Source organism: Rhyacophila brunnea, unplaced genomic scaffold (assembly GCF_057557595.1).
Source record: "Rhyacophila brunnea isolate RB1 unplaced genomic scaffold, BYU_Rbru_1.0 scaffold_22, whole genome shotgun sequence".
In the NCBI taxonomy this organism is placed as follows: Eukaryota; Metazoa; Arthropoda; class Insecta; order Trichoptera; family Rhyacophilidae; genus Rhyacophila; species Rhyacophila brunnea.
Window position 1 is genome coordinate 18,294,355 of NW_028232882.1, and position 23,229 is coordinate 18,317,583.

The following is a 23,229-nucleotide window of genomic DNA, read 5'->3' on the forward strand; positions in this document are numbered from 1 at the left end:
ACAAACCACGGCACGTGGGCCGCATGCGGCACAAAATAACAAGTACTCCATCACCAAATTTTTCATCGAATACGACGAAATTCTAATTTCGTATATACTTACTAAGTTCTATCGTGCAAATATATCGTCGGTGTTTTGTAAAAAGGGCGAATTAACCAAAATGCTACTTTACAGGAGGAGGATTTTTAACTTTTGACATTTATTTGTTTTTTACCTGTAGATGATTATAAACATCTAACAAGTTTATAATAAAGCTTAGAAAGAATACTGTCATTATAATAGGTATTATGATATAATATTTTAAAAGGCCTAATATGTCACATTTGCTTTTTATTTCGTAATTTTAATTAATTTAATTTTAGTCGATTATCGTTTTTAAGTACTTTTCTGTGGAGATAAAAATTCGCCGTTTTTACACAAGAAAGCTAGTGGGGTACATATTGTATTTTCATTAAAATCTCGATTTCGCCAAAATGGTTGATTCGCCCTTTTTACAAAACACCGACGATGTATATGTACGCAATGCATAATGCAGAATGGAGAAGTGATTGGAGTAACTGATATGTACCTAGGTAACTATTAAATTTTAAATAATAAAATTTATGTCTCGAACATTATTTTTCAATACTTTTACCCACTGCGGCTCGTGAAAAATTAGAAGATTGATAAATTGGCCCTTTTTTCAAATAGGTTGTGAACCACCGGTCTACACTGTATTCTGTCAACAGCTCTGGATATTGTTTATGGCCTTTTTGTCATCGACAACATGTTTCAATGTGAGTAATGGCCGCCCATGATTTCCGAGCGCGGCAAATTACAAATTGTACGACTTTTTTTTATTGCGCGGCACCCTTTATTGAATATTGCCGTCACACTATGCGACGCCATTGTGGTTCAATTGAAAACACATTAACACTAACAGGAGGTAAACACACATGCCACAGATCAGCGATGAGCAACCTTTCTCCTGACGATGGCCAAGTTAAAAACCGAAAACTGTTTGGAGCGCATTTGAATAATGAGTATATACTTATGTATTTTTTTTCTCATTTTTATATAAATCAAATATTTAATAAAACAATACAATTTTATTCATTCCATGGGAACCCTTGTTGGCACCGGGAAAAAAAATCACATCTCCACAAAAACCGCCTAATGGAATGTGCCACTTCCTGTCAGCAGTTTAGTGTGCACACTTTACCCAGTAGTTCTCTTTACACTTTTACATTTTATTATTGTTGGTATCGCGAGGAGTGGAGGTAGGCTGAAGATCCGACATAAATAGTATACACTAAACGTTTGTCAGTCATAGTTATTTATATTCATTGAACTAAGGATACAAATTGCAGATGGTGCTGATTAAAATTCAATTAAACACTGTCTAACTCTAAACAAACCGATCCGTAACAGTTTAGGTACCTATGCTATAATAGATGGGCGATCTGAAAAAAGTAGTGCACACTTTTTCCGTCATACGTATTTGTTTTCGTTGAATTATTATTTTATTATTCAATACTGAACACACACAATATATGGTTTACAAATGTTAGATTCTTTATTTTAGAAAAAAAACGTGTTTTTTATTTCTGTTTCGAATGTATGAATGTTTCTGATGTTTTTTCTATAATAAATAACCTAACATTAACCTGAATAAAAAATATGATATCAATATTGTCGTCACTCATACTAGTCATAAGTAGGGCCCGGATTTATATGCTAGTCGCTAGTGCATGTTTTGTTAGGGTGTATGCGCAGCTATGGGAGTTGCACAGAAATCCGTTTCGAAAGACGCAGAATCCAAAAATAAAATTTTATTGTGCATATAAATTCATATTTGAGACGTTAGAGCATATTTGAGACATTGGTGCATATTTCATTAATAAATGCATATTTTAGGGCTTTTGCATTTACAATTTTATCGAAACATAGCTAAATCAGGTAGATGCACTTGCATTTTTAATGGCATCCCCGAGCATTTCATTAATTTATCAGAAAAAGTGAAGTCATCTCGGGCACCTTTATTTAAATTTTGCGTTATCACCTCTATGGACGTTGAGAGATCATTTTCCACATATAAACAAAATACTGACAGATATGCGGAAAATTTAATGCCGAAGAATATTGACAGAAAAACAGCAAATAGTATTTAGGAATAGTTAAATGTGTCGTTTTTGTTTTTCTAAGTAAAGTTGAGTTTAGTTTCCATATATTACATTTACATTTGGTATTTCTTGTTCAATTATTTATACCTACTTGTAAACAAACTATTTTGAAAATTGTAATTGATTAACTTTATATTGATTATTTGTGTCTTTTTGTTATTGTATTATATTGCTTAAGATTATTAATTCGATTTTTTATCGATATTATTGGGTGAAGTGGGTATTTACAATATTTTTCCATAAAAATGTCCATTCTTAACTGCATATATATTTGGTTTTAGTGCATATTTCAATGATTTTAAGTGCATGCATATAATCATGTTTTTTGTTGCATATAAATCCGCTCCTTAGTCATAAGTATTTATCTATTGCAATATTGGACGCTCGACCACGTCGTGGTGGTTGTCGGTGTTGAAAATGTATGCAGTAATTAATATAGTCTTCAATCACCATTTTGTATAGGTATAACATTTATATATTGATTATAAGATATGACGTACAAAAAACCAGTATGTTGATTTTCAAGAGCAAATATGGTATAATATTCTGGCTTTATCTAAGCTGTGTTTCCGGTGTCAAACATGCTAGATTTAACGCCATACGCCAGATGCAAATGTTGCAAGTAAAACGCCAAGTTGGCGACGCTGGATTCGAGCTACTTGCCAACGTCTCTTCAAACAAAAATAATATACAATCACGGTAGAAAAATGCGGATAAATTAACACTTGCATAGCTTGAGCTCATTAACGATTCTAGTGTTGCGGCAGGTAAGTAAGACCAGAGAAACACCAAGTTAATTCGACGGTTGTATACAGCAGAATACGTACATAATTAATTAATAATGCATGACATAATGACGTCAGACAGGTAAACAGTCACCGCAGTTAGTAGAATTACCTATTGCTAATGGATATAATCTACTCGTACTGATTAATATCTCTAGAATTCGTTTCCTTTCCCATCCCTATTATCTTATTGAAAATGGTAATTTATAATAATAGTAGATAATACAAAGTTAACTAAACCATGTTATCAATGTCAAATAAATACTCATGTTAAAAACATGTCTGAATATACCAAAGTATTATGGTTACAGTCACAGTACAGTCAAGTGCATATTTGTAAACAGATTGTATTTCCAGAATAATTTATTTTCTTATTGTAATTTTACACAGTGTTCTATTTGGCTGATCACCTATTATAAGCCAACACCGATCGCGATAGATATTCTACCCTTATACCCCGTTTATACCTACGTGCACGGATTTTCTGCTGACAGTACGTATTATTGCGGCCATAACATAAAATGCACGTGTAAACACGTATTATCGTGAAAACTACAAGATTGCATGCATGAATCAAAAAAGTTCTGAAGCTTCTGAATTTTCACGCGACTACCGGACCGTGCAATATCTGCGCCCGCGCAGTAGAACGATAGTAGCGAATCTGCCGGTAAAAAAAAGAACTACACCGCGCAGACTCATTTTTGAAGTTAACAGATTTTCACGACCTGTCAAATAGTACCAAACAATGACAACATCGCATCTCGCTTACTATTGATGAATGAGATTGGCGAGACCGTCAGCACTTTTACGTGTAAACAGTTTATCGCGATAGTTTAAAATACACACTATCGGTGCAAGTAAATCCATGCACGTGTACAGGCGCTATTATATTACAGTTTATACTATCTTTTGCTAACTCGTCACTAAGCGTTTACGGAATCATTCTCTGTCGCACTCGTATCACTATTTAATTCTGACCAACAATTAAAAATTAAATGATTAGAACACAGGTACCTACATATTATATTATTTTTGCCGGTAAGTACATAATATATTCATAAAACAATATATTTTAGATTCTTGTATGTGACCTTTACTTTAGAGGGCGATCCTTTATAGGTACATGTACACAGGGACACACCAAGAGTGTTTGCTCTCCATGTGGGTGCCAGCCCAAAATTGCTGCCCCCCTTAATTAGAAATATTTTTTTAGTCATATTTTATGTATTAAAATTAAATAAGTAATATGAAATTTTGAATTAAAATGAAAAATGACTTAGGACGACCGATATGTATTGATGGAGCACGGAAGCCCAAATTTATAAAATAAATTATTGTAATGCCATCAAAGAAAAATGCTCCGCAGGCGGCGACTTTTTCACTGTCCGTGAAATGAGACAAATCGTTTTTTCTTGAAATATTGTACCTTTATATGATTGTTTATTTTATTGTGTCTGTTCTTACAACTTTTGCCGCCTCTTAAATCCTGCAGCCCGGATGTTTCGCACCCCTAACGCCCCGCTTGGCTTGCTCCTGCATGTACACTCACAATAGTATAATATTCCTATAGCGTAATCTGGTAATGGACCAGCAACGTATCAGACTAAAGCAGGAGTGAATTATAATAGGAAATTCCAATTTAATCATACATCGTTAATAGCATAATTAAGTCATTTTACCGCGGAGGGTCCCAATTTCAAAAGGCCTGGCACGTAGACTCCGAGAATTCGACGCGGAAAGAAAAAATCAATAAAGTCCACAATTCTGTTGCTGAACTGTCGCAATAAATGTGTTAAAATGATAAAACATAATCACAACGAAAATTCCGTAAAACCGTGTTGATAAACACGTCAGTTACCTATCGAATTTTGACACAGTGTGTACGTAAATAATGATATCAATTATACCATACTATTATAATATAATATTATTGCAACCATTTTTCAAACAAGAAAAAATATTTTAGACATGCTTCGTTTGAATAGCATAATACAAATCAAATTTATACAGTACAGGAACATTATGAATGGATTAAAAGGGAACATGTTTTACAACTTTTAATAATATCTATTCGTGGTGTATTCATTCAACATTAGCCGGGTCGTACATCTAAACTCATATCGACTACAACACGTCGAATATGTCGATTGGATTTTGACGATATTCACAAAAAAAACATGTAACTTAAGGTATAAGGTTCCTCCGTAGCTCGAATGCGACATTTCAGTTTGAAAAAAAAGTAGCTGATGATGCAGGAAAAAATGTCACTCGACATGGGGCGCGGGTATAATATAAAAAGGTAATCGAAAAGGTAATGTGCAGAAGCTGATTTTTCGGTTCCATGACAAAACAGAACAAAACAAAACAGAACACTACAAAACAGAACATGACAAAACAGAACAACAATAAATATAACTATGACCTTTCAGGAAAAATATAATTTTAATATTGAAATCTCTATTTATGTTGATAGATTTTTAATAGCAGAGATTTTCAATACACCATAATAAATCAAATTATATACCTAATTTCTGCATTACTAATCGCTAGAAAGCCTCAGAAACTCGGTGTTGCCGGCAAGCTTAGGATGGGTTTGGGTCGAAATCCCGAAGGCCGAAATCCCGAATGCTGAAATCCCGAATGGCCGAAATCCCGAATGGCTGAAATTCCGAAAGCCAAAATCCCGAAGGCTGAAATCCCGAATGCCGAAATCCCGATTGGCCGAAATCCCGAAGGCCGAGATCCCGAAAAATAATAATTAAGAGAGATAAAAAAATGCTTTTTTGTCTCCTGTAAAATTTTTTACAAAATGTATGATTTTTTTGTCTCTCTTGTAAAATATGCGCAATTGAAAATAAGTGTTACGATTGTATTTTTTACAGGAGAGACAAAAAACCATTTTTTTTCCCCGAGATTTTTGATTTCGTCCGGCACCCCGATTATTATTAGCTAGTGCTCATACAGGTCGCCTTGAAGTTATAAAGAAAAAGTATGAGACACTTAGTAATCGAGTGGCAATAGTCGTTCGTGCATGATTATCAAAATCAAACAGATAAATTGAGGTATTTACGCCAAATGGCCAACATGCAGTGATTACATTCTACAATTTTATATACTCTATATATAAAAATGCACTATTTTCAAAATAACGGCAAGTATTGGTAAAAAAAAATGAAAGTATATATTATTATACCTTGATGATTTCACTCAAAAAATGATTTTTTTTAAAATATTAAATTTAAATATAAGTATATGTATTTCGTTTAAAATTTAATTAATAAATAGATTCCACAAAAATTAATGTTTCATTTTTCCCCTGGCTGTTCTGTTTTGTCATGTTCTATTTTGTCCGGTCACCAAATAATTCATTTCTATCTCACTCTAAAAGTTAACACAGCCAAAAGGTGCTGTTAAAACATAGCACTCTATCGATGAGAGTTCAGCGCAGCTATTCTATACACAAGGCTGCTATCGAGGGTAGTTTATCATATGTATGTATTGAGGCGGTTAATTGTTGCAATAAGTTAACCGTCTGAACTGTTAAAAAGTGCTATATTTTAACAGCACATCACTTGGCTGTGTTAACTTTTAGAGGGAGATAGAGTTTTGACAGTTTATACGGCTAACTTGTAACAATTATAATACCTCAATACATGCATATGATAAACTGCCCTCGATAGCCGCTGATAGCAGCCTTGTGAATAGAATAGATGCGCAGATGTTGTAGGTAAGTGCTAGAAAACGTACTGGAGCGCTCAGTGACGTTCCGTGGGGATGAGCGTCGCTTGGGGGCGGAAAGTCGAGGAGAATCATTAGGTATATATAGAAATAGGTGCGGAAACTTAGTAATAACGGAAATATTTTTCCATTAAAAAAATCAGCTCACTGCTTGGAAATAAAATGTATTAATTAATATGGAAACATAATTAATTTATCCAAATACTTTTGACGGTCACTCGAACCTAGTGAGTTTTGAAAGTTGTCAGGTGTATTTTAAAATGTATCTGAAACCGTGGACACGCAATGCTGTCTATTGAAGTAGAGATGGCATTTAAATTAGATTTAGTTGTATATATTATGTTACGTATCCATACAATACATTTCTTAGATAGGTATTGGAGTCATGAAAGGATGATAAAAAATACTGTAAGTATAAAAAATGGGGCGGAATTTTGGCGCTGCCTAGTGGTGGCATTTTGACTTGGGACGTCACTGAGAGCGCTCTCTAGTCTACTACACGACTGAATTTGGGGTCACTAGTTTTTTGATATTATATTTTATATTGTTCTCTAGGAGCGGAATGCACAATCTAAGATTTCGTTCCTAAGGATAAGTCGCCGAAAAGCATGACTTAACTATAGACAATCCTGAGTATAGAGTTAAGGAATCCTTAACCACAGACTACTTTTGTTATGAACACGCCCCCTTCTGTATTACCATTTACCACTGACAGCTGCTGTCAAAATAAATTCGCATGTCTATAACACAGTCCATACACTCAAATTCATTTAACAATGTATCTCAATATGGATATTGATAGTGTTATTTCTTTTGGCATGTACTTGTAGAATATTATTTTACTTTTATACGCCAACCCGCAGAAATACAAAATACCAGGTGAAGAATAACGCTTAACGCTAGTGTTACCATGTTAAAAAAATATCTTGCGGTGCCTGTGGAATCACGTATAATGACTTATAACGTTATAACGGAAACATAAGAGTATTATAATTTAATGTTAATATGTATTTATAGTTATTTATAAAATGCAGTTGTCATATTTTTGTCATCGTTTAACAATTATAAAATAATTTACCTAATTTACCTAACGAGAATTTTTAAATATGGTATTATTTTCAATAGAAATGATCTTAACTAAGGACAATGCTTCTGCATAGTGTTTTCTGCTAAGGAAATTTTAGTTATGACAAATGTTTCTGCATTCCGCTCTAGGCTCACATTTTTGTGATGTAACATTATAGTCAAATTATATTATTACATAAGACATGCAATTTTATTTTTGGCGAGCGAAATCTTATTAATGTTATTATTACGTGGTTGTCTTACAGTTTATACAATACATTATAATGCCTTGAACATTATAATAATTCTGTCAGAGAAGTGATTGTTTTGGTTCCAAGACATACGATTTGATTACATTATTAACAGAATTGTAAACATACGGCGCAGACCTGCCAGAGCAATATAATTAATATTTTATAATCCAGTAAAAACAATTTAAAGTTTAAACATCTGTGTTATAATTATAAATATTCCCACAAGCTAAGCAATGCGTGAATTCTTAGTATTTGTAAAATTCCACTACAGTCGTTGATTGTGTAAAAAACTGTAAAAATTCATTGATTTCATGATGACATGTTGACAAGAAGCCAAAAAAAAAATATGTCACATTACATAAGTAATGTCAACAAATACTAGCGAATCTGTCAAACTTTATATGTATGTGGCAATCATTTTGTCAGAATACAGTACATCGGAAGATCTACCTGTATTTATTAATTATTTAGATGACTTACTAGGTCGATCATATATACAAAAGAAGTTCGGTAATTTAATAATAAATTCATATAGATATTCTACATCATAACATAATAAGGCGAAAAATAATATTGGCATATTATTACGCCTCAGGGAGTGGAGGGTGTGCATGGGAGTCTTATCCATTTTAGACACACTAAGCACAGTGCATTTATAGCCTATAATATTTTACTACAAAGGGTAATTTAAAATTGCTGGTAGAATTCCAGCTGGTTCTATCTATATTATAGTGAAATGTTCGGTAAGTATGTGATAATCGCAAATTGACATTTTTTTACCCATATCGCACATCCAACCTTATTTTGACTGCAACACATGGAATATGTCGATGTGATTTTGTTGGTATTCACAAAACACATGCAACCTGATGTACCTCCGCACACTGCTCGAATGCTACATTTTAGTTTGAAAAAACCAGATGGTGTCGCAAGCGACAAATTCCACTCGACAAAGGGCGCAGTACGCGCAGTATAATTCTAAAATGTCGCCCTGACATACGTGCAGAAGTGACTTTTTCATTCGTTTCCGCCTGACGCGCGATGTCACAGTCACGGCATGGTTTCGCTTATGCGCACGGAAGACAGTTACAGCATTACTATGCCCATTTTTGATTAATGACTATATCCCAGACGAGACGATTTTCAATGTGCGACAGGGCTTACTTAACTGTACTTACATAAAATCAATTTCTGAAACTTCAGCTAAAAGCTAAACAATTTTTGGAGTTATGGCGTTGACGATGAAAAACTGGTGGCTGTTGAGTGGATTGAGTTCAAGAGTTTATTTACTGAACGAATAAATACAATGACAGGTGCGACAGTAGATAAAGTAGGGTGGAGCGCAGTGAGAGATGCTCAGTCCGAGACGCGATGATAGAGAGTGCAAATCACAACAATTATTGTGATTATCTATTTATTGTAGTAAATGGATATGCAATAAATTGCGATAAACTATTATTGATGCACCTATGTCACAATTGAAGAATGTGCTAATTGACATGCGATAATTGGGTATTTAATGCGCTGACTCGCATTGCTGCAATCCAGCAGCGTTTGCTGCCAAGCCGTGGGAAAAATCCAGAAAGGCTTTTTATTAGCCCAGTCACACGTTGAAAAACGTCTCGACTGGGATAATAGTCCTAAATCAAAACTGAGCACAACATGCTACTTTCTTATATGGTGTGCCTTGCAAGGATAGTGACGTCACATGGCAAGCCAAAATGAATGACGAAGTACGGCATTTCAGGATTATACATGCGCTGCATGTCGGGTGAAAATAGATGCATGTGCCTCCAGATGTTTTTTTCAAACTAAAATGTTTTATTCCAGCAGTGTGCGACGGTCCATAAGATAACGTGTCTTGTGTGAATAACGATTAGGTACGTCACATCGACGTATTCGACATGTTGCAGACGAGACGAGTTTAGATGTGAGATTCGACTAATATAACGTCCAACATTGAAATTATAATAATATTGTATCGTCAAACATAATCAATGTATCCTATAAATTCAATTGTTCTATAATCTAATAACTGTGATCAATGTTAGGTATTAGCCGTCGAAAAATCCAAGCAAACAAAGAGAAAAATAAATAAGCAGTAAATTTAACAAATAAACAATTAAGGAAATAAATTAATGAATAAATACATAACATACTCGAAGTGAAGTACCTATAATGGAAGTAAAAAAAATATTATAAAAAGGAATAAATTTGAAAAAAAGAAGGATTCGCAATATCCACTGACTTACGACTTGATTGGTCGCTCCCTTTGAAGTGGCACAGAACTGGACTACCACTATGGTATGCACGTTTTACAGAATTTGAGATCACAAGTAAAAAAACTGACTAGAGGAGACTTGAATGCGTTTTTCTATACAACCACTGAAACCATATTATGTCTAAACGACGAATAGATGAGTATTAAAAAATAACTCAACAATCCGAAGATCAGCACATGAAATGGCGAAGTGTACAGTATAGCATAGAGTTCGGCAAAACAAATCGAGTCAGTGAATTAGTATAGAAGTAATATTTAATAATATATATCGAAAGGGATGGTTTCGTATTGAAGTGTGAAAGTTGATTGACCAAAAATATTTTTTACATCTATTTATATTTAGGTATGTACCTACTAGCAATTGCAAAGATGGTTCATATTGTTATTAGACTAAGCCGATGACACGTCTTCCCACTATAACATGAAAGGATCGAAGAATCTTAATTATCACGAAAATTATCCTTGTCAAAACATGAGTGTTCTACATATTATTACATATTTTTGAATACAAACTATGAGCCGTTGGATTCGGCGAGTGTTTATGAGATAAAATGTCGTGGGAATCCATCAAACTATTTTTGTCCAGAAACAAACTGAAGATTTATAAAACATGTGAGTAAACGCGAGGGAAAATCTGTTAAAACGAACATCTATGGTTAAAACATACATGTCAAATGCCATGCATATGACTTTGAGACCAAGATAATGAGACGGAACAAGGGGTACTTTTCCAACTTGGTGACGAAGGACATTGAAACCCTAACAATACGGTTCAATTTGATCGGGTTATGTTAGAAAATTCGAAAATGGGGTTGATTGAATTTCAAAATGATTTTGTCAGGAAAAATAAATTTGTGCAGATTAATTTTGAAGGTAGTTCCATTTTCGAATCGAACGATATACATTATATGTGGTTGCATTGGTAACAAGTTCGTTATTTTCTTCTTCTATTGGCAACACCAAAAACAAAATGGCCGCTCGCGTTCTGATTTGAAGTATGTTTCATTGTTTACATAAGCTGCGTACATGTTTCTCGGTGTTTTACGTAATTATTCGTCTTAAATATAATGGTCAATGTATTGTTTTTGGCTGCTTACATAAAATTGACGAGGAAATATCTTTCTACAGGTGTTTATCGATAAATTATAAATTCAAACGTCTGCTTTGCGACTGCACTATGTGAGATGCCTGAATTTAAGTATTTGAGGCATTATTGTATACTACGACACTTGTGGTAAAGTTAACTTAATTAGTAGTGGGTCTATTCTATACTTATCGACCGCTAAAGTGATAGATATTATCAAACTTAGGGTAGGTTTGTATCAAAGTATTAGCACTTATTGTAACAATTACAATAAGTTGGTTGTATTGTTGCAATAAGTGCTATATTTTAATAGCAACAAGAGAGGCTCTGTTAAAATGTAACGCTTATTGCAACATTTACAACCAACGTATTGTAATTGTTACAATAAGTGCTAATACTTTGATACAAACCTACCCTAAGTTTGATAATATCTATCACTTTATCACTTTAGCGGTCGATAAGTACAGAATAGACGCAGATGGGTTGTTTTTTTCTTTCAATTTCATACATGTAGTCTCCATCTTTATATAGGGGGTTTTCTACGATTCTGCGCAGACTATTTTTTTAATGTTGAATAATATGGCGAAGTAACATTATTGGAGCATGAAATTACTTGGGTCAACGTTATCTTTGCCGAACAACTATTTTCGGCGATGAATTTATTATATCAAATCGACTTCGATTTGACTGTGTAAGATTGAAAGCCTTCAATTATAAACCTCAAATAAATAAATTGGTATTGGACATCACTAAATTGTAAGAATACCTTATTTTAGTTAGGTATAAGCATGCGGCTTGTGACTAAAATTATATTGTATAATTTTTATATAATTGCATATTTCAATAATATCACTGATAGGTTCTACTTATATTCTATAAGTTAGTCTGATTTCATTTCACATACTTAATTACTTTGAAGGGGTTGGTTACTGGCATATTCTAATAATTCATAACTCGTTGTCTTGGTGTATGTCGCTTTATCCGTTGATGCGCAGAACACTGGGTAGCTACCCTTATTCCAATCATAATGGAGGAAACAAAGCAAAGACCATTAGTTATCAATTGTGATTCATGGTGTGCATATTTAAGTGGTCAGCGAATATCAAATGTCATAATTTAACAGTTTTATCCTCGTTTAGCCGCAAAAAATCAAACAAACACATAATGATAAATAGTGAGATAGTTTATTTTGAAGCAATAGATAAAATTGTAACCAAAATGGTTTATGATTAATTAAAGTGAGTATTCACAATTCTAGTAATTATTAATGATAACATTATTATCTACATTATAATATAAAAAAATCTTAATTTTTTAAAATACACTGAATCATCATGGCATTTGTGACTAATGGAATCAAAAATATGGCCACATAATAATTACTTTTTTTATAAATTATTTTTGATGAGCCTATATTTATTTATACTTGTCAGAAAGTGTAATAAAATTATATGGTTATTTTTATGGTAACTGTAGGTGTTAACTGTCACTTCTTTTTTGTATAATTAACATAAAACACAACATATTGTATGTATGTATTACTAATTTCACTTATTTTAATATTAGTCAGAGACGATTTCATCCGCTTCACAAGAGAATTGTCAACAGGAATATACAAAAATACATATATTCAACTTATTCAGGCCATGTCCGATCCTAATAAGATCATAATATGGGCTTCGACAGAGTGAAGGTTTATTTTTATTACCCACGACACTATAGGCCGACGCTTAAGCTGCGCGGCCATCGTGGGTGTATATACTAGTAAATTTCAAAAGGCAAATTATTTATAAAATATATAATATACAATAATTAAATAAAAACAATTAAATTTACCTAGATTATTAAAAAAAACATTATTATAAACGAATTATTTAGATACGTCTAAGCTGATAAAGTGAATATCAATTCAATAAATCATGAAGAATTGGATGGCTATTGTTTGTCATTGACAACTTCTTCTTCTTCTACCATATCCGTCCATAATATGCTCCGCATATTATGGACACCATGCGGCGTCTCCAAGAATACCTGTCGCTACAAGTCATTGCCAACAGAAACCCTAAATTGTTAATAAAAAAATATAAATTAAATAGTTAAGTACAATGAAAACCCTCTTTCTTAATAAATTCTAAGATTTAAAATTTTGATATATCACAAAGCAATTGGGTGCTTATTTAATGTTTGTCATGGTACTTACTTAGTCCGTTTTCCTACCACTTTCATAAGTTTAGGTTCCATTTGTACCTAAACAAGGTTTTCGTCAACATCTGTGATTGATATCTACTTATGTTATAGGTACATATACGAAAAATGTATTTAGAAAAAAAACGCGCAAGATGAAAAGCGCGTAAACAATATACAGCGTAAATCAAGCAATGAGTAAGTATAGGTATCTACATTACAGAAAACTCCTTGTACCCTTGCATCCTGCACCCTTGACAGCTCTAGCATTTAATTTTTGTAGGCGTAAAATAACACCTTCAAATTTACCTAAAATAACACCTACAAAAAAATAACGTTTTGAAATGTAAATTTCACATCATTTTTGTATTTTGAGAAATTCTAACATTTTTTTTCTGCCATGTAGATTATTTTATGCATATTTATTTCTGGCATATTTTTGTGAAAGGCAGTTAATTGTTTAGTTTACAGATCACCACAAAAAATATGCCTGCGTAGTAGATTCGAACTATGTATCTAATAATATTAAAGTTAGTAACTTAGGCCCGTTTCAGACGGGACACCGGTGTCACGCTCGATATACTATAGGAGGCCTTTGTATTCGAATAAATGGGCCTTTGTATTATGTTTATGAACGCCCCAGAGCTAATGAGTCAACGCGTGTCCAAGACACTTTTTCGTTGGCCGCTACATTCTCAAGCCGCCGATACACTTGTTTTTATTACCGCAGTCAGTTTTATGTTCTAGTTTATAACGAGAAATTATGCGTTGACTCATTAGCTCTGGGCGTTCATAAACATAATACAAAGGCCTCCTATATTATTAGAACGCGACACCGGTGTCCCGTCTGAAACGGGCCTTACTTAGCCTTCTATGATTTTCTTGCCTTGAAGCATGCCGAGTTCAAGCTATCTTTTTGTTATAACCTATAATAAGAATTCGTTAGTTAGTGTACGTTGAATACTATTTGGGAGATAAAGCGTGGGAAGGAACGTAGCCTTGTGTGGAAATAATTAGATGAACAAATAAGACGACTTTTTGACATGGAGAAATCGAACGAGCCTCCTATCAAGATTTCGAAATATTATTTTCCAATGTGCTAATCCAACATTCGCTAATAGGTAATACTTCTTTCACATTACTTATTGGGTAGTACATATATTATAAATAATTATAACAGAAAATTAAGAAATGAATATACTTAATATAACAGTGGCGAGAGGTGGAGGTAGGCTGTTAAGTTCCGACATAAATAGTGCACACGAAGCTTTGTCATACTTATTTGCTTTCATTGAACTAATACAATTATTTGCAGATGGTGCTGGTTAGTTTTTAAAATTCAATTAAACCCTGCCTAAACTCAACGATAATAGGTATCTATGCTATGGCGATCCGACAAAAATAGTAAACACTTTTTCAGTAATACTTGTTTTCATTGAACTAAGAATACAATTTGCAGGCGGTGCTGGTTAGTTTTTTTTAATTCAAAGCCCTGCCTGAACCAAACCATAATCGATGGTTTAATGGCATACTTTTAGATATTTTATAGATAAACGAATATTTTTTTACTATTATCTACTATGGCTTGGATTAGGTAGGGTTTAATTGAATTTTAAAAACTAACAAAACACTACTTAATTAAACATTGTAGTCTTAGTTCAATGAAAACAAATACGTTTGAATGACAAAGTATTTTTTTTCGACCATGTCCGATCCTAATATGATCATATGGGCCTCCACAGAGTGGAGGTTTGTATTAACAGATTTTGTTTTTGCGAGAAATGGATGTCAGCCACTTGCTCAACCTATTAGGTCCATACTCTGACTCAAAGACGAATTGAAAAACAATATGTGTATTTGTCAGATCCAGGATTCGAACCTGGGACTCACGACACTAAAGGCCGACGCTTAAGCCGCACGGCCATCGTTTATGTCGGATCGTAACAGGCTACCTCCATCCTTCGCCACTGTAATATAATATTTTTGTTGTTTTTATTTTGGTTTTAGTTTAGTAGGTAGGTACAGTACATACCAGATATTATTTAAAACCAAGGGTTTGGGCAAAGCCGGAGAATTTTGACTAGGTACCTTCTACTTCCCAAAGTCGAGTTGGTAGAGGTGCTGTTCATGAAGCCGTATATCGCAAGATCGATACCGTGGTTGATAAAAAAAAATATGATTGTTTCAATGTGTATTTGATCATGCGGCTCTATACATTGAAGTTTGAAGTTCACATTTTCCAATGAATACGAAAAATATTCATTCACCTTGCGCTACAAAGAATTTTCTTTTCGAATTTAAAGCTGTTGGTCACACAGGCCCTGACCAACTCCAAATCAGCAATACCCGATGCGAGTAGACGAATTTGTTTTCAAGAAGGCATTTTTCGTTTGAAATCGTATCAAGTAGAGTAGTTTCCATAATTTTTGGTACAAGTCGGTTATGGGGAAACCATACGGGAACCGTGCTAATTATCATAGCCGATTTTGGCAAAATTCATGAATTTCAAGAACGAAAACCAAACCTAACCTAAACCAACCTAACAAATAATCCAGCATATCGGCTATTTTCAAAATGTGTTTGCCGCTGGCTTCCCCATAACCGACTTGTACCGAATTATTGATAGTAAATTTAATGCGGGGTATCTATAAACGCATCTACAGGGGGCAAGAACTGTTTAATCCTCCATAATATTCGGCAGTACATAGGGCAGGTTTTCCACTTGCATATCTCTTGTCAAATACAATACAAATATTTACATACACAACTGAATATTCTATAAATAAAAAATATTTATAGAATATTCAGTTGTGTATGGACAGCTGAATTTTTGTTTGTATTAGATTAGATACTTGCAGCAAATTATATTTTTACTAAACATGTTATTTGTGGGGAATACCCGAACGAATAGAATGCTGATACCGGCAAATAATAATACGTATTATATACTGTGTTATTGTTATTACATACGATTTTTTTATATTATTAAAAAATTTATACAAATTACGTTTCATTACATAAATTGAGAAATAGTCAAAAAATAATGTGCTAAATAATTTGACAGTCGGTACCTATGTCAAAACTGAAGCAGAGATCGATTGAAATCGCAGTTTTAGCCCAGTCGCACATTGAAAATCGTCTCGACCGGGGTATGATCATAGTCATACATAAGCCGGCTCGCACATCACAACTCGCCTTGTGTGCCTGACGGCCATAAATCAAAACTTCTGAGACCGCCGACGAATGTTGCATGCTACAACCTCGCATATCTGCCTAGCGGCAAACGTCAAACGCGAAACAGGAGAAGTCTCTCGTCTGCCATTTTTATTGTGTTGATTGTATGAACAAACGTCAAACGCGGTGACCAGCGATGAGCGAGCAATGACAGTGTAGACAGAGACAGAGACAGAAATGGCCGATGGCCGCAGGCTGTGCGCTTGCGCGGAGCCGACATTTTTCGAGATCGACATGCAGGCTTTGGCCAATGCAACTCGAGGCATGTCGCAGGGTCGCAGAGTCGCAGTTGCATCGGCCAATCTGCGAAGCTCCATTTGATAACGTTTGTTTCTTGGTTTACGATGACGTCACATCGACGAATTCGTCGTAAGACGCATGCGGCGAGTTCTGATGTGCGAGCCCACTAAAAATCAGGTGCAATATTGCAACTGTCTTCCGTGCGCACACGCGACGTCATGCCAGGACAGTGACGTCACGAACGAAAAACAGCTTCTGCATAGTGCATATTATGTGCCATTTTGGTATTATAGAGTGGCGGCTCGTCCATATTATGCACTGCAGTACTGCAGCACCCCCAAGCAAATTGAGACAAATGTAATATTATAATATACATAAATTTATGTATATTATGACAATATCAATATTATTAAGCGTGTAATCAGCTCGCCCGCGCATCGATACGTCCAATGTTCAATAATAATATTATCAAAACCGCGGGCGACGGAGGGGCGCGGGCAGCGTTGCTCGCAGCTTCGTACTGCCGGGCAGACAGTCCGATTTCAGTATTTCTCCGTTTCTGCGTCACGCGTGAGCAAGCGTAAAATATAGCTATAATGATTTATTAACATTGTTAAAATTTATTTCTGCAAGCAATTTATGCAAAGTTCTTTATTTTAAATATTAATATAATTAATTATGTATAATTAATTTTGATGTTAATAGTAAAATATAATCGAAATAAACATTTATTTTTATTTTTAATCAACCGCAGCGACCCGAAATATCTTATCCACGAGGCGCCACTGGTATTATACCTGCACCCCATGCTGAGAGATTATTTAGCTGTTTTTTTTTTTTCAAATTAAAAAGTCGCTTGCGAACTGTGTGCGTAGTTATTGTACGACAACATCTTCTTGGCTACGTGAAGGAAGGCGCTGTTGTCGACTAAATGGGTGGAGTTTGTTAGTTTATAATGGAAGTGCGGTTAAAAATGGGAGGAGCATGTTAGTTCACAGTTTTAACACGTAGCCAAGAAGATGTTGTCATAGAGTACAGTAAGTTACATGTGTTTTGTGAACACCAACAAAATCACATCGACATATTCGCAGTCGAGACAAGTTTAGATGTGTGATCCTGCTTACAGAGTCATTTTCAGCATTGTTATTTTCGGGATTGGCTTAAATTCTCTGAAAAACGTTTTGGTACTTGGTATTTCTGTACTTATATAAATACTCCGCCTGTTTATCTAACTTCAGCAACGGGTATAGGTATACGATATTTTAATAAAAGATTCAATATTTGCACAGGGTTGCATTCTCAGAATTCCAGCCGATTTCGTGATTTTGCATTTTGTGATTAGTTTTTGTTTTGACGAACATAGGAACCGTTGGTAGTTTACGGAACTTAATAAATATGTACTTCTATCCTAAAAAGGCGATGGTTTCACGATTTTTAATTAAGATTTTGCGAGACGGTCGTTGTAATTCGTATAAGTACTTTTTTCTTCTTGTAAAGCAGAGTTTGTGGTTTTCACCAATCCCAGGATAATGGCCCCCACACTGAGAGGCCTGACAGGGCTCTAATTTAGAGGCGCGGGCTTAAAAGGGGCCCGGCATGGCGAGTTTACCAGTTAAATGAGATAGTAGTAAAAAAAAAAGTCCGCACTCATCCACGGGCAGTATTTTAATTTATAATTTTTTAGAGTGCTTCCTGATTTATAAAAATGACTATTTATCCAATATGGCGAAGGGTCACATGTTACTTGGCTATCACAAAAGGGGTCGCGATCAGAGCTTCATAATACGATACCGAGTATTAATAGCTCAACAATTCAAGTGGATTTATTTAGAAATATAAAAAATAACTAAAAATACCTTAAGTTTACTTCGCGTAACACTGGAGTTCCACTGAATACAATTTGGAGAAGATTACACTACCCTTAAGGCTATACTTCAGCTGGGGCACGGTCTAAAACGATCGTGACTACGCGACGCGAAGATTGTGCAAACGACGCCTGCAGAACAAAACATAATTTGTCATAAAAATTCTACATGCATCCATTTAATGTCCTGTTTATTGTTCTATTAGTAACAATAATAATATATTCATTGACATGTTTTCTTTTTCAAGTAAATGGGTAACGTTTTTTAATCATCTTTACACGATTTAAGAATTAATACCCCCGTCGCCAACACGAAACAAATTGACGTGTTCACAGCTCGACTTTCGCTCTCCGATTGCCAGCGAGTCCAAAATTTCGACGCACCTATAGATGAAAATTATTTGCCGTTTCACTGAAGTATGCTCTTAACGATAGGTTGGGACGTCCGCCAAACATCGTGGCCAGGATCGGTAACTGGAATACCAATCCCAACATCCCGGGATTACAACCCTGACCAGTAGGTACTTAAAATTAGAAGAATCCATCACACGGGTCAAATCGAAAAGATTAATTTCCGATAACATAATAACATACGCACAGCATTTTTGTGTTTTCCGTTCGCGGAAAACGCGATATACAAAATTAGACTATTACAAAATTGCAAGTGGTTTCGATAAAGCACTCAAACATCGCAGCTTCGAGCGATAAAATCTGATTTCGTTGCAAAAGTATTGTGTGTATGTGTGCTCCATTCAAAACCGCAAATGTCGATAAACAAATTGCCCAAAACACAGACCGTATCCGGCCGTGAACCGGAGAATGGCGAAATCAAAAGATTGTGCAAAACGTACATAATATTGTTACATTGCCATAAACAACATACGTATGTAATTATTATATCGTATACACTATACGGTTTGATGGCCACGATATCTTGCACTGCGCCTGTACCTACAGCTTATATCCGGGTTATATCAGCTGAGCACACTGCTATTATGGATGAGGTGCACGATCGGTAAACGAAAAGAATAACTATGCACACCTGGGAACTGAATTTGTGATTTTTTCTTGTTTATCCAAAACATTTTCATAAATAAACTTTAGTCGAAATTACCTAGTTTCTACAGATTTATATATTTCTATATAATCATCTATTACAAAAGGTAATGCGGTCCACTAACAGTTGTGTAGTGAAACCGAATATTGCAGTAATAGAAGTGAAACAACTACATGAATGCCAAGGCTTTGAGAAACTCACATAACCATGGCCTCATCATCATCATCATCATCAGCCTGAATCTATCCACTGCTGGATGAAGGCCTCTTCAAGTTGCTTCCACTTCTCTCGGTCCTGTGCATTGCGTTGCCACGTACTTCCGCAGAACTTTATCATTTCATCGATCCAGCGGCCTCTAGGTCTACCTTGTGGACGTTTTGTACTTCTTGGATACCACTGGATGACTAGATTTGTCCAACGATTGTCTCTTCTTCGAGCTATGTGTCCAGCCCATCTCCATTTAAGGCTTTTAATAAACTCTATTACATCGCAAACCCTTGTCTGCTTCCTTATCCACTCATTCCTCTTTTTGTCCTTTCGCGTTATGCCCAGCATGCACCTCTCCATACCACGTTGTGCTACTCTAAGTTTCTGGATCTCTCTTTTACTTAGGGTCCATGTTTCACACGCATATGTCATCACGGGAAGCACACACTGGTTGAACACTTTGCGCTTTAGGCACAGTGGAAGGTCACTTTTGAAGACATTATTCAGGCGGCCAAAAGCACTCCAGCCTAGCTTTACTCTGCGAACAATTTCATCAAATATACATCCATATATAGATACTTGTTGTCCCAGATAGATGTAGCTTTTCACCTGTTCGAGCTGAGTGCCATTGATGAGGATCTCTTTTTGGCCTGCAAAGCAGTTGAACATGACTTTCGTCTTTGTTACATTTATTTTCAAACCTACTTTGTTGCTTACTTCAGCGAGTTCCTGCATTCTGCTTTGGAGGTCTTCTGAGTCTTGCGAGAAAATTACTATGTCATCGGCAAAGCGCAGATGACTCAGGTATTCTCCATTTATGGGGATCCCTTTGTCATTCCAGTCAAGTTGCCTGAATAAGTCTTCAAGGGTAGCTGTAAATAGTTTAGGTGAGATTGTATCACCTTGTCGGACTCCTTTGCTGATAGGAAATCTGCGCGATGGTTTATGGAGATTTACAGATGCTGTTGCGCTACTGTATATATTATTGAAAATATTTATATAGCGTCCAGGGATTCCTTGTTTTCTGAGTGCGTCGAGTATTGAACATTTTTTTATCGAATCAAACGCCTTCTCATAGTCTATAAAACCCATGCATAGTGGCAGTTTGTATTCTTGGTACCGCTCTATGATTTCTCTGACGACTTGGATATGGTCCATAGTGCTGTATCCTCCTCTAAATTCGGCTTGTTCTCTCGGTTGGTTCTCGTCTAGTACATTTTGCAGACGGTTTGAGAGAATTTTTGTGAACGTCTTGTAGAGAATAGGGAGTAGACTTATTGGACGATAATTTGCTAGGTTTTCTCTGTCACCTTTTTTGTGAAGAATGACAATGCTGGCATTTTTCCATACCTCTGGGACATCCTCTTTGCATATGCAGGCTGTGAACAATTGTGCAAGTACTTTATTTGCATCCTTTCCTGCTTTTTTGAGGATATCTATCGTTAAACCGTCTTCCCCGGGGGCTTTCCCACTTTTCATGTAATTTAAAGCATGGGTTACTTCCCAGGATGTAATTTCGGGAGTATGGTCTTCCGAATTTCCATTTCTCTGAAGATCTAAGTCTATAGTCGTATTGTCAGTGTCATCACTGTAGAGATCGCTGTAGAACTCTTCAACTCGGCTTAACAAGTGTTCCCAATTTCTGACGATAGAACCATCTTTTGCTTTTAGTGCTGTGATTTGACGTTTTCCTATCGACAAGCATTGCTTGTTTTTGTTTAAACTTCTGCCTGCTTTCACAATTGCTTGTATGAGGCTTACATTGAATTTACGAAGGTCTTCTCTAATCTTCCCATAAGTGACTTTTTACAAATTGTGCAGGAAGCAAAAAAAAACTAAATATTTAATAACCCTTATCTGACTAATAGCACACTCGTGTTGTAACTACATTGCAGAACACAGCAAAGAACATAACGCCTAATATAATGATAACATCCAATAAAATATGATATACCTACCTATTACCTTTTAAATAATTCGAAATTGACATTTTGATGCTGAATTCAACACGTCATGCAACATGCTTGACAGGTTAGTTAAGAGGCAAGATACGGGCTATTACAGGTTTATTCCTGCAATGTTCAGATACGGGAAATTACTAAAATGGCTGTAGGTATCATTTTTGTTAAACTAACTACACATACGGGAATGCGATGGGCAGAATTTTTGTTGTTTTTAGTAAGTATGTCAAAAAGTCATTTTCGTCATTTAGCTCAGATACAGGGTATTAACATTAGAGTCATTAGACCATTAATAAAAGTATTGTGACCTCACCGGGATCTAAGCCCGGCGAACCCGGATCAGAAGGGATAATTGTATAATTATGTCGTGTTATTCATGAATCGTAATTTAAAAACATAAGTACAGAATAGATGTAGAATAATAAATTAATCGGCACGATTTTTATTGATTACATTATAATAATATGGGTGTTCAATAAATTCTCACAATTAAATTATATATATTTTTTTTAATTATTAATAACCATGTCCTTGCTTTTTCATACAAGGTGGTTGTTAGTAATTTTGAACAATCACAAACACCCAGGCTTTGAGAAAATCACATAAATATGTTGTGTCCTCACGGGGAATTGAACCCATACCCCCCCGGATGGAAGCCGCCAATTAAATTATGTTTATACTAAATTCGGTTTGGGATACCTATATTATTATTTATTATAGGTACTCCGATGTATGTACATTATTGTCTTTAAACGTATAGGTACTAAGAGGCTTTTTTTGCGTAATTACTGGATAGCTACTAGGTACCTAAAGATGTGAAGCTCGGTAGTAACATCCAATAAATTAGGTCGAGCCCGGCTTCTGACAGCCTTATATTAAGGAGTTGGCTGCCACTTAGACAAATAATATTAATATTACGTTTTATTTAAATAGTGTAACAAATGTCCAAAATTGCCTATAAGGTGTGTAACAAACATATTACCAGGTCCTATATTCCGATGTAACGTCGTACGCCAGGAAGAGATAATGCGGACCTCGTCCCTCACCAAAGCGAGTCGTTTGATATTAATTCTCGAAAATTGACATTGATAATGATAACTAAACAAACTAACA

The 23,229-nt window shown here is 35.1% G+C and overlaps 1 protein-coding gene and 1 long non-coding RNA gene across 2 annotated transcripts in view; both read right to left on the reverse strand.

Annotated features, from left to right (window-relative positions):
• Positions 1 to 23,229, reverse strand: part of Mnr (Membrane-bound Notch regulator) — a 54,320-nt gene that overhangs the window by 12,412 nt on the left and 18,679 nt on the right. The window lies entirely within an intron of this gene.
• On the reverse strand, positions 17,868 to 22,305 carry LOC147070142 (uncharacterized). The gene is made up of 3 exons (XR_015070973.1): positions 21,928 to 22,305; positions 18,507 to 20,160; positions 17,868 to 17,919 (listed from the first exon to the last, which is right to left on the reverse strand). It is a non-coding gene; the product is annotated as an uncharacterized LOC147070142 (long non-coding RNA).